General features: G+C 39.5%; 1 non-coding gene across 1 annotated transcript; it reads right to left on the reverse strand.

Annotated features, from left to right (window-relative positions):
• Window positions 1-12,432: 12,432 nt before the first annotated feature.
• LOC115833483 lies at window positions 12,433-12,559 on the reverse strand. Its single transcript, XR_004028911.1, has one exon. It is a non-coding gene; the product is annotated as a small nucleolar RNA ACA64 (small nucleolar RNA).
• Between the last annotated feature and the right edge of the window lie 754 nt (window positions 12,560-13,313).

The following is a 13,313-nucleotide window of genomic DNA, read 5'->3' on the forward strand; positions in this document are numbered from 1 at the left end:
TAAACACCAGTCAATTTCAAAGATGGAATACTCAGTCAGGTATGCTCTCATGTTTACCTTCTCTAAACATGAAAGTTTTAGATAAATAGATTAAAGTAATGCTATTTATGCCAACTGTCTTCATCCATAAGACAGTGGGGTTGGAAGGATATTTAGTATTCTGGGTTTTTTACATGGGCCTGCACTCTTCTCCTTTATGCTCTCTTACATGTCTTTCATTGCTACTTCGAAAGGTAATGACATATACATAATTTAAAGCTTGATTTTTGACATCATTTTTCGACAGGAGCATTGTACCCTGGAATGCCAGTTCCTTGATGAAGAGATTGGATTTTTTGACTGAATTCTATATACTTCTCTAAGTAGCTGGTATCTGGCGGCCTCTCAGCTATTACTAATATTTGTTTGGTCCTGGAAATGTTTAATAATTACCTGTTGCTTTTTCTTGAGGATAGCAGTCAAGTAGAATGAAGACTGCTGAGGTGAAAAACAGACACACAAAAGCCTAAATAGCCGAGAGTCCTCAGTTCACTGGAGGCTCCAGATATCTTCACAATTGTAAAGAAAAAAACAAAAAATTTGAAAAATACCAAAAGGAAAAATAAGTGCAAACCAAAACACGGAATGACAAAAGGAAGCCACCTGAAGATGCCTTCATCATCTGAACATTTCTCAGTTGCTATTTTACTTTTTAAAAGTAGTCTGTTATTTAAGAGTCAATTGCATTTATCTGTGCCTCATCTCCCCTATTTATTATGTGTCTCCTCAAGGCATTGGACAATGTTAACCACATTCCTTTTAACTCCCCAGAACATTGAGTCTTATGCATCAAGTGAGAGTAATTTATAAGCCCTTCGTTATGTTTTCCCGGAAACTAGATGAAAGTGTTTTAAGTAAGGAGAAATCACTTAAAATGGTAAGCTTGTCTATTTCTCTGCATGGTTGAGGAACTCCAGCTGCTCCAGGCTGCAGTTTGTGTCCTGCCATCCCTGCAAAACTTCTGCCTGATATCTGCCTTCACCACCACCCAACCCAAAGCAACTCTGATTCTGGGAAGCTGAGCTCTCTTTTTTCAGTGCAATTTATCTCTCCCTGTGCCCTGGGAGAGGCCAGACAACAGTCCTGAGAGACGCTGCCAGCAAGTTGTTTATGCCAGGAGGGTGTTGCCCTACCTGTGGCCTCACTGCAGAGCCCTCTATGGAGAGGGGATGTATCTGATTCTGACGTTCTTTTACAAATCAAATTTCTACTTTTTAATTTTTGTACCTCTTCTCAGACTCTGCATTGTATGATAGAATATTTATTTTATTATTAAAAATGGTGAATTAGCTAGCACATTGCTTTTTCTATCTTAATAACGACTATCTTAATTCTGTAAAATTATAATATAAGTCTTGAGTAAAGTAGTCATTGCAGTATTTTATAATCCTAGTCATGTACCAGAGCTTTCTCAAGGGGAAAAGTATTATAGTTATCTCTTTAATATTTGCTTGTGTGAAACAGTTATTAACACCGTTTATAGCTAACCCTGTCTGTAGTGACCGTTTTGAGAACCCTAAATCTCTAATTTAAAGGCCCAAGATTTTATCAGTTTGTATGGAACCTGTGTTTGCTCCTCAGTCCTGGTTTCCTAATAAACTTATGAAGATATTTGCAATGGATTTCTGAAGATTTCGAGTACATGTGAGGGGATTCAGTACAAATTACAGGGAGTCAACACATTGACAACAGGAAAAATGTAATGAATTTTTAGGTGGGGAATGACGTAAAGTAAAGTAATCTAAATAAAAGCCTATATTATATTTGTTAGCTGACTTAGTTTATCTTTGTTGTCACTGAGGAAGCATAATTTTTTATCTTCAGTAATAGTGTAAGTTATTGTACTAAGCCTAAAAATTAGTATTCTCTTTGTAAACAAAAGAGTATCTGAGACAAGTCTCAATCATTTTTTTTTTTTTTTGAGATGGAGTCTCACTGTGTCCCCCAGGTTGGAGTGCAGTGGCGCGATCTCAGCTCACTGCAAGCTCCGCCTCCTGGGTTCACGCCATTCTCCTGCCTCAGCCTCCCGAGTAGCTGGGACTACAGGCACCCGCCAACACGTCCGGCCAATTTTTTGTATTTTTAGTAGAAACGGGGTTTCACCGTGTTAGCCAAGATGGTCTCGATCTCCTGACCTCGTGATCTGCCCGTCTCGGCCTCCCAAAGTGCTGGGATTACAGGCGTGAGCCACCTCGCCCGGCCGTCTCAATCATTTTAGAAGTTTATTTTGCCAAAATTAAGGACACGCCCATGACAAAGCCTCAGGAGGTCCTGAAAATATGAGCACAAGGTGGTTGAGCTACAACTGGTTTTATACATTTTAGGGAGACATAAAACATCAATACACATAACATGTGCATTGGTTCGTTCTGAAAAGGCAGCACAACTAAAAGTGGGGGCTTCCAGGTCATAGACAGATTCAAAGATTTTCTGATTGGCAATTGGTTGAAAGAGTTATTACCTAAAGACCTGGAATCAATAGAAAGGAATCTGGGTTATAATAAGGGGTTGTGGAGACCAAGGTTTTATCATGTAGATTAAGCCCCCAGGTAGCAGGCTTCAGAGAAAATAGATAGTAAATGTTCTTATTAGACTTAAAGAGGCTGTTCTATCAGTATTTTTTTTTTTTTTTTTGAGACTGAGTTTCGCTCTTATTGCCCAGGCGGGAGTGCAATGGCATGGTCTCAGCTCACTGCAACCTGTGCCTCCCGGGTTGAAGCAATTCTCCTGCCTCAGCCTCCCAAGTAGCTGGGATTACAATAGGCACATGCCACCATGCCCAGCTAATTTTTGTATTTTTAGTAGTGACAGGGTTTCACTATGTTGGCCAGGCTGGTCTTGAACTCCTGACCTCAGGTGATCTACCCACCTTGGCCTCCCAAAGTGCTGGGATTACAGGCATGAGCCACTGCTCTCGGCCTTGTTCTATCAGTTTTAAGGTGTCTGTGTTGTTGTGAATGCTGGCAGCTGTGAGGCATGTCTGACACTTCTCCCTCACTTTTCATTATGGCTGAAACTAGTTTTTCAGGTTAACTTTGGAATGCTCTTAACCAAGAAGTGGGTCTGTTCAGATGGTTGAGGGGCTTAGAATTTTATTTTTGGTTGATATTCTCCCCCTTCTGGCCAAGATTTGCCAGAAGTGACACTGATGGCCACCAAACCTCTATTTTGTTCCATAGCATTACTAAGGTGGCATGGCTGCCTGGCCCAGGTCCATCCTCTCCCTCAGTGGGACCCCTAGGGCCAAGGGACTTAGAGCCAAAAGATTTATAGCCAATTTAAATGTTCTAGGCCAAACAGGAATGGACATCAACAGGCATTTATTAACCCTTAAAATTTTGTATATAATATAAAAGTCACCAAACAAAAAGCCAAAGGTGAGATTACAAAACTGACTTACCTACGTTAACTTCTATATGGTGAGCTACTGTGATCTTGGTTTTAGTTACAGACATATAAAAATTAGCTATACAAAACATAAGCCTTGTTAAAACCTTTTCGGCTAAGGAGTTTAGAGACTTCTTGTGCCACAATGCTTTTTGCCCTCTTTTAGAAATTTGTCCTAAGGTGCTGATTTTTTTAAGTATATATCTATCTGCATAAATATCATAACTGGAACTATTATACCCAGGAGGCTTCATGACAGGTATCTTTATATCCTCTCAGTAATAATTTTCTTTTAATTCTACAGAAAGCAGAAAATTCTTTATGGTCGTGATGGATGAAATGGTGCCATGCATGTAATTATCCAGAAGGCAAAGTCCCTTATTTTGCCAGCTGTTTAGGCATCCGTATACCCATCCTTGATTTGCAGGGTCTGAACTAATTCTATTCCTCAAAACTGGCCCTTATAATCTCATACACCCACTTCTTCTGTGATAGTCCCTGGGCCTAGAGGAAAGTTGCTTGTATAGGTTTAGCAGCAGGGCATTTGCAGTGAAAAACTGACTGGACCCAGTGGGATTCAAAATGACAAAGATTTGCAGGCTTTTTCAAATCATCTCTAAGTCTTCTGAATACATGATTCTGATTTTCTCAGAATAAGTAAAACTACAAGAGATAAATAACAACAGTTTGACAATAGAATGTGCATGTCAGAACAGAAAAAGGAACCTATTCCATCAGGGTGCCAACTAAAAACATGAAGAAAATTATAACCTGATACTCTTTAGAATATTACTGTAGCCCAGAAATAATTCCTGATTCAATTTTCACTCAAAAACATAAGTCAAGGCTGTAGTCCAGTAAAAGGTGTTATAGTTTTCCTTTGAAACAATTTCTCTCCTCTAGTACTCCTTTTCTACTAAGGAGAAATTACAGTAAGACCAATTTGTGTGTGAAGTAAGTTTTAGGCTTATTATACTTGGCCTGATTATTTACATAAAGGGCAGCAAGAATTGTTTGACCATATAGGCTCTTTTCAAGTTGGCTTTGCTGAACTTTACCTAAAAATATGTTATTCTAGTCAAAGCCTTGGAAAAATAACCAGTGTCTCCAACTGTCTTTTTTTTTAAAGACTCTTAGTAAACTTATGCAAATAACTATATTGTTATAAAATCAGAATATGCGTGAACAGTTTCCAAATTTTAGAGACCTCCGATAGAGAGAAAGGTAAACTTGCTCACAAAAACATACTTTACCCAATTGCTCTAAACTATAAATAACTAATAAATACATAAATAAATAAAACTATTTTCATGACTCTCCTTTAACCAAATCAGCAGGCCTTCAAACAAAATGTTGTTTGTTCACCTTGGAACTGCCATTCGCAAGCCAAGCAGCTCTTGTCAGATGAGAGCTGTTTATCTGGCACTGAAAAATCTAGCAGCTCTTCGCACTGTTAGAGCCAGTCCTAAGGGAAAAAGAGGCTCCCTGCTAATGAATATCTCCTCCTTGCATCCCCAGATAGCATGATCCTATAAAAACCACATTCATTTTATCATGGAAATCTTTGGGACACTATTGTTTTCATTAACATAGGGGTAGCTTTAGTTAGCATTCCATAGCAAGGCAGTAAATGTACCTTAAGTGGAAATTCTCTAGTCCAAACTTCCAGTAGTTATCATTGGAAAGTGCTCACAGGCATTTGCCGTAAGCCCCAATAAACACTCCACAGAGGGCTATCAAATGAAGGATTTGTCCTGACCAGCACTCTAGCTTCCACCCTATATTCTGTAGGCTCAGGCAATCTTACTAGTTCCCATTTAGTGTGTCCAATGAACATTTCTCAAAGGTCAGATTTACATGCCTTCAGTTTTATAGTACTAGATAGGGAAAACATCCCCTAGTGAGATACAATTCCCATTTTCATAGGAAATTTGGGTAAAGGAGTCACAACTACCTTACAGAAAGCCTGTTTAAACATCTCAAATTTCATAACCCTATCAATCTTTACATTTTTATGTTCTGGTCCCAGGAACTTTGCTTCTCTACTACCAGACCGTTTTACCATTTCTGGTGGAAAAGGATTTGGGTTCCCAGAACGGAGTTGAGCCAAGATACTCAAGCCGTTTTGTCAATCTTTACCTTAACTCACCTCAACATTGCCCCAGATAATGTTAGCTTGCTCATTATACCTTTTCCCTTTTGTTTTCTTAAATTCCTCCAACCTGGGACAACTGTAGGAAAGTGATGTGGGACCTTTTAATGTAGGGGGACCCAGCAGGGGCTTCCTTTGTTTCACCCAAACTTTCATAGTGTTGTAAAGACGTTTGCTTTAACTCCATCAATTTTCATTTCATTTCTTAATAAACATTTAATGATTTCCACCATTCTGGGATGAGTCCTTTGACTCCCTTTTGCCTTTCCCTTTTTTGTTGTTGTTAATTACTGTAATGTTCTATTAGCATCTGTAAGACCCGTGAAGGACAGCAAATTTGATAAGGCTTCTCAAACAGTTGTTTGATTCTGCAGGAGTAATGTCATCCAGGGTGCCCATATAGAAGGGGCCCCCTTAACCACAGCTTTTACCATGACCTGGATAATAGGCATATTCAGTGGAAACATGTCTTGGTTATCACAAAGCCAGTCCCACATGGCTTGCATATAAGTAATATCAGCCGCTTCATCTGGGATGCTCCACTTGGTATTTTATATAGAGAGTTGGGAAATCTCCTTCTCAGGGTAAACAGACCTTACGGTGGCATTCATCCAATCCACTGGGCTGCTTGTTCTCTCACAAATAACCTGCTCTTCATCTGGATCGCATATAACCGTCAGTGATTGTCTAATAGTAAGCTATGGGTTCTGTAACAACCCAAACATGCTCTTTCATTCTGTAGCATTTAAAATATAAGATACTGCCCTTAAAGTAGTTATTTTTACCTTCTTTTATAGTAAAGGGTTCTCAGGAAGTGGATGACACAAATCTACAAAATGGAACAATTTCTTTACATTATACTCTATGGTTGGTTTTGCCCTTCCCTCACATTGACTATCTTCTTGGTAACCACAGGTTTTAGAGTTACTTTCTGTTGCCCTGCATAATTCTGCCCTTGGGGTGCAGCTTTCAGGCTGGTGGCATAAACTCAGACTGACTTTAAATCTGAGCTCTGTCTAGCATCAAGGTCCAACTCAGCATTATTCTTTTTTTTTTTTTTTTTTTTAGACAGAGTTTCACTCTTGTTGTCCAGGCTGGAGTGCAATGGTGCAATCTCGGCTTTCTGCAACCTCAGCCTCCTGGGTTCGAGTGATTCTCCTTCCTCAGCCTCCCAAGTAGCTGGAGTTACAGGCATGCACCACCACGCCTGGCTAGTTTTGTATTTTTTGTAGAGACGGCGTTTCTCCATGTTGGTCAGGCTGGTCTCAAACTCCCGACCTCAGGTGATCCGCCCACCTCGGCCTCCCAAAGTGCTGGGATTACAGGTACGAGCCACTCCACCCAGCCTCAGCATTATTCTTTAATTTCATTTTACATTATACAGATAACAATAACCGAGGAATCAAAGGTTTCTAATTTCCCACCTTTTAGTTTTCTCTTTATTCATTTAGTTTTGTCTGTATGTGTGTATATATATATGTATATATATGTGTGTGTATATATGTGTATATATGTATGTGTATATATATATGTATATATATGTGTGTATATATGTGTGTGTGTATATATGTATATATGTATGTGTATATATATGTATATATGTATGTGTGTATATATGTGTATGTGTTTATATTTATTTATTTATTTATTTATTTTGAGATGGAGTCTCACTCTGTCTCCCAGGCTGGAGTGCAGTGGCACGATCTTGGCTCACTGCAACCTCCACATCCCAGGTTCAAGCGATTCTGTTACCTCAGCCTCACAACTAGCTGGGATTACAGATGCATGCCACCAAACCTGGTTAATTTCTGTATTTTTAGTAGAGATGGGCTTTCGCCATGTTGGTCAGGCTAGTCTTGAACTTCTGACCTCAGGTGATCCGCCCACCTTGGCCTCCCAAAGTGCTGGAATTACAAGTGTGAGCCACAGCGCCCAGCTGTCCGTATATTTTTAGAAGTTTAGAATCGCCTCTAAACTAGAAAAATAAACCCTAGCCTCTCAACTAGCAAAAACCACATTCTTATGTTTTATAAACTTCACCAAAATTACTTTTTACTCTCCTATTTTATCTCTTAGTAAACCAGATTCCCAGTGCAAAAAATTGAGGATTACTTAATTTAACATAACATGACTTTAAGATTTCAAACTACTGGAGAGAATTTTAAGATTAAATTTACGAAATTAATCTTACCAAATACTACTAAAGTCATGTGAACTAAAAGGCATCAGGGCTAGTTTTTATTAGTCTGATAAGCACTTACTTTTCTTTAAGCCAATTGATTAGAGCTCTTTCATATGGTTTGGTAGTGAAATATCACTTTCACATGATACATATAAAACATACAGACGTAACAGATGTATAGACAAAGGCAGATCTTATAACATTTTTTATATCCCTGTTTTCAAAAATTCCCTCCCTTACTTTAGACTATTAATTAAAAAAAAAAAAGCATTACAGGAGCCAATAAAAGTTGAAGGAGTGATTTACCATCCCAGGCCTTCTCAAAAGGGAGAGCCGAAGCAGCAAGGTACAGCAGAAGTCGGACTTCTAAGATATCAATCTAAAGAATTTAGAAAAATAACAAAGAATTTTAAAATTAAAAACATCTTTCATTAAAATTAAGTCAGGCCAGGCATGGCGGCTCATGCCTGTAATCCCAGCACACAGGCAAATATCATTCTGTTTGGGGTATGTTTATGGTTTTATAACCCTTATGCCAAATTTTGATACTGTATAGTATTTGGCAAGCATAGGTATGAAACTGCTTCATCAATAAATACAACCAAAAATGTTGACAATTCTTAAGACATTTCCAGTATTACTTTACCAATAATATTATATTTGGCTTATTTATGGAAAATTTTACTTAAGTCACATGAACTTGAAAAGCATTTGGGATTACTACTTACTTAATTTATGAATACTCCTTAACTTTAATCCAATTTGGTACCGTGTGGCCACAACACATAACAAAATACATGCATGTATACATAAACACACACATACGCACTCATACAAGGATCTCAAAGATTTTACTTCAGAACTCTAGACAATATATATTAACACAAACTCATTGCTTTACAGAAACAAAAAATAAAGAAAAAGAAAACAGTTGGATCCGAACAGTGTTTTTTACCTCAGTAGAAAAGTAACAACAGATTTATAGCAGGCAGGAAAAAAAAAAAAAAACAGAGAAATAGAGAATTTAGGAACTCTATAGTTGCAGGTTGACCTTTGGGCTTTGAATTTTTCCTGGATGTAATTTGCTCATCAGTTTAAAATGTGTACAGCAGACCATAATATGTAACCAACTGGAATACTAAAAAACCCGGAATGCCCTCAAACTTTTCCATTTTACCCACACACTTGCAAGTAGAGGCACCATAAAACCAATGGGTTATCAAAAAGAGGATCATTCTCCTTCTCTTTCTCCATTCTTATGTATTTATGTATGTATTAATTTTGAGATGGAGTCTTGCTCTGTCACCCAGGCTGGATTGCAGTGGCATGATCTTGGCTCACTGCAGCCTCTGCCTTTTGGGCTCAAGTGATTCTCCTTCCTCAGCCACCTGAGTAGCTGGGACTACAAGCATGCACCACCACGCCCGGCTAATTTTTGTATATTTAGTAGAAACAGGGTTTCACCATGTTGGCCAGGATTGTCTCGAACTCCTGACCTCAAGTGATCCACCTGCCTCCGCCTCCCAAGGTGTTGGGATTACAGGTGTGAGCCACCATGCCCAGCCTCTTTCTTCATTCTTAGATTCTCACCTCTTTTTCTAAAAAAGAGGACCTGAGCTGTGGCTTAGGGGTGTGTGTGTGTGTGTGTGTGTGTGTATTAATGTGTTCTGATTGTGAGTGGGACTCCACAGTGTTTCACCACTGAGTCATTTCTGCCCTCTTACATGTCTCAGTTTCTCTCACCAGAGGTCTACCACCTCCAAGAGCGCTCAAAATGCCTAGTGGTCAGCTCTTACATGCATTTTCTGGACAAGGCCTTTTTAAACCAATTTTGTTGGTTCCTTGTAGGGTCACTTCACATCGTGGGGGGGTCAACCCTCAGACACTCCCACTCAGCTCCCAGTCACCCAGGGGTGCCTTTTGGCTGGGAGGGGCTAAATCCCTTTTCTTTTTGAAGCCAAGTAGCTCAGTCTCCCATTTGTCTATGCAAATTACAGTTCAGTTCCTCATGCAAATGTGCAGACAAACCAACTGACCTTAATTTTGGGAGGAAAAAACAATGGAGAAGACTCTTTGAAATGCACCTCTGAACTAGAAACCAAATGGGATACCCAAAAGGGAGATGACTCTGTTTGTCTTTAGAAAAAGGCAATGGAGAAGACCTTTCAGAATGCACCTTCAAACTAGAATTAGGATGCTAAACAACAACTTACCAGGAGAAAATACTCTGCACAGACCCCTTCCTGAAAACGACCTTCAGCCATCCCCTAACTTTGTAGCTCTCACCTGCCATTACACACACCAAAGTCAAATTCTCTCACAGTAAAAGATAATCTCTGATACTCCCCAAACACAAAGAGGTCAGTTAATGCAATACAAGACTTAAGAATCTACTCATGACTCTTGCAACTCCACAAAGAAAGCTGAACACCACAAAAGGGGCATGAATGGCACCTTTATTCTGAGTTCTTTAAGGTGTCTGAGTCATTAGAAGCCCTCTCTAGATTTTTAACTTTGTCCTGAAGATGGCAAAATTGGAGGGAGGAATAGGGTGGAAGAAAAGGAATTGAAAGAACAATTTTTTTTATTTTTTTTATTTTTTATTTTTTATTTTTTATTTTTTTTTTTTTGAGACGGAGTCTCACTCTGTCACCCAGGCTGGAGTGCAGTGGCGCGATCTCGGCTCACTGCAAGCTCCGCCTCCTGGGTTCACGCCATTCTCCTGCCTCAGCCTCTCCGAGTAGCTGGGACTACAGGCGCCCACCACCACGCCCAGCTAATTTTTTTTGTATTTTTAGTAGAGACGGGGTTTCACCGTGGTCTCGATCTCCTGACCTCGTGATCCGCCCGCCTCGGCCTCCCAAAGTGCTGGGATTACAAGCGTGAGCCCCCGCGCCCGGCCAAGAACAATTTTTTTTAAGAAAGGAAGTGAATGGAGCAACCAAGTACATGTTTTGTTTTTGTTTTTATCCTACAGCTGTGAGGAATTTTAGCCAATTCAGAAGACTTATTCCCCACAATTTGGAATTCTCATTTAGATTTGACCAAGATGGGTGGAATTGGCCAAATCCAATGGGAGAATAACCAAAACAAACAATGTGATTACTGAGTACTCTAATGGTAAGAAGTTAAAACCAGTTGGTTGTCAGCTTTAACATTTAGTCATTAAGGAGAACTTTCAAGACAGAAAAACTGAACTAAGCTACTTATCTAGAAATGGGGCCCATGCATAAGACTGCTCTCTACTATTTTAGAAGCAGGAAAAACCTCAAACTCATTTTCCCTGTTGGAGGCGAGCTGAAACTCCAGAGGGAGTTGCCTGCTTTCCATTGTTATGGAATCAGGAAAACTCACCTTCCATGTTGGAAAAAAGTACAACTCCAGAAAAGGAGTCATACAACAAAATAAATCTCAGATTTTATCAAAATTTTGGGAGACCAGAGATTCTCTGTAGGAGGGCCTCCAAGGACAGTAAATTTTTCTATTGGTTTGAGCAATAACGATAGCTCAAACTGTTACCAAGCATGGATAGGAGATTTGACAAAGGTCAGGGGAACCTCTACTCAGAGTTCCTTCATGGTTACCAATTGTTAAATTAAGAGTATCTGAGACAAGTCTCCATCAGTTTAGAAGTTTATTTTGCCAAAGTTAAGGACATGCCCATGATACAGCCTCAAGAGGTCCTGATGACATGTGCACAAGGTGGTTGGGCTACAACTGGTTTTACACATTCTAGGGAGACATAAAACATCAATCAATACATGTAAAATGTACATTGGTTTTGTCTGGAAACGTGGGACAACTGGAAGTCTGGGCTTTCAGGTGATAGGTGGATTAAAAGATTGTCTGATTGGCAATTGGTTGAAAGAGTTATTATATAAAGACCTGGAATCAACAGAAAGGAGTGTCTGCGTTATAATAAAGGGTTGTGGAGACCAAGGTTTTATCATGTAGATGAAGCCCCCAGGTAGCACACTTCAGAGAAAATAGATAGTAAATTTGTTTAATTAGACTTAAAGAGTCTGTTCTATCATTCTTAAAGTCTTTTGTTGATGTGCACGCTGGTCAGCTCTGAGGCATGTCTTACACACCTCCTTCACTTCCCATCATGACCAAAACTAGTTTATCAGGTTAATTTTGGAATGCCTTCAACCAAGAAGAGGGGTCTGTTTAGATCGTTGGGGGGCTTAGAACTTTATTTTTGGTTTACACTTTTTATTTTGTTTTTTAATTTGTGTGAGTACATAGTAGGTATACATATATACTTATGGGGTACATGAGATGTTTTCATATAGGCATAAATGTAAAATAAGCACAGCATGAAGAATGGGGCATCCATTTTCTCAAGCACTTATCTTTTGAGTTATAAACAATCCAATTACATTCATTAAGTTACTTTAAACTGTACAATTAACTTATTATTGACTATAGTCACCCTGTTGTATTATCAAATAGTAGGTTTTATCCATTTTTTTTCTATTTTTTCTTTTAGACAAACAGTTTTATTTGAAAAACAGAACCAACTGAGTCTCCCCCTTTCCACAGACCTGGCAGTGTTGGGCTCAGGTGTGGGAGGACCAGTTTCCTGCAGAGAGAAGACAGGGTTAGGAGTTGGAGGCCAGACCCAGGGGCTAGACCATGTGAGTGGCCACAATGGGGCAGAGGCCATAGTGCCCATCAGGGCCTGGGTTTCACAGCTGCACATGGGGCAGTGCACATTGAGCTGAGGCCCCTGGAGGCTCTGGGTGCCAAATCTCACTCATGGCCATGGCCAAAGCCGGGGATGATATTCAACCAATGCCAGTGACCCCAACCACTAGTGGGATGTGTGTGGCCAACACTGCTGGACCTACCCAGGCAGAGAGACCATTCTTTTATTTTTATTTTTTGTACTCATTAACAATTATCACCCCATGCTAGCCCCCTACTACACTTCCCAGCCTCTGGTAACCATTCTTCTACTCTTTATGTCCATGAAATCTATTTTTTTTTTTACTTTTAGATCCCACAAATAAGTAAGAACATGTGAAGTTTGTCTTTATGCACCTGGGTTGGTTCCAAGTCTTTGCTATTGTGAATACTGCCACAGTAAACATACATGTGCATGTGTCTTTATAGCAGCATGATTTATAATGCTTTGGGTATATACCCAGTAATGAGATGGCTGGGTCAAATGGTAATTCTAGTTCTAGATCCTTGAGGAATCGCCATACTGTCTTCCACAATGGTTGAACTAGTTTACATTCCCACCAACAGTGTAAAAGTGTTCCTATTTCTCCATATCCTTTCCAGCACCTGTTGTTTCCTGACTTTTTAATGATCACCATTCTAACTGGTGTGAGATGGTATCTCACTGTGATTTTGATTTGCATTTCTCTGATGGTCAGTGATGATGAGCATTTTTTCATGTGTCTGTTGGCTGCATAAATGTCTTCTTTTGAGAAGTGTCTGTTCATATCCTTCGCCCACTTGTTGATGGGGTTGTTTTTTCTTGTAAATTTGTTTGAGTTCTTTGTAGATTCTGGATATTAGCCCTTTGTCAGATGAGTAGAT

Source organism: Nomascus leucogenys, chromosome X (genome assembly GCF_006542625.1).
Source record: "Nomascus leucogenys isolate Asia chromosome X, Asia_NLE_v1, whole genome shotgun sequence".
In the NCBI taxonomy this organism is placed as follows: domain Eukaryota; kingdom Metazoa; phylum Chordata; class Mammalia; order Primates; family Hylobatidae; genus Nomascus; species Nomascus leucogenys.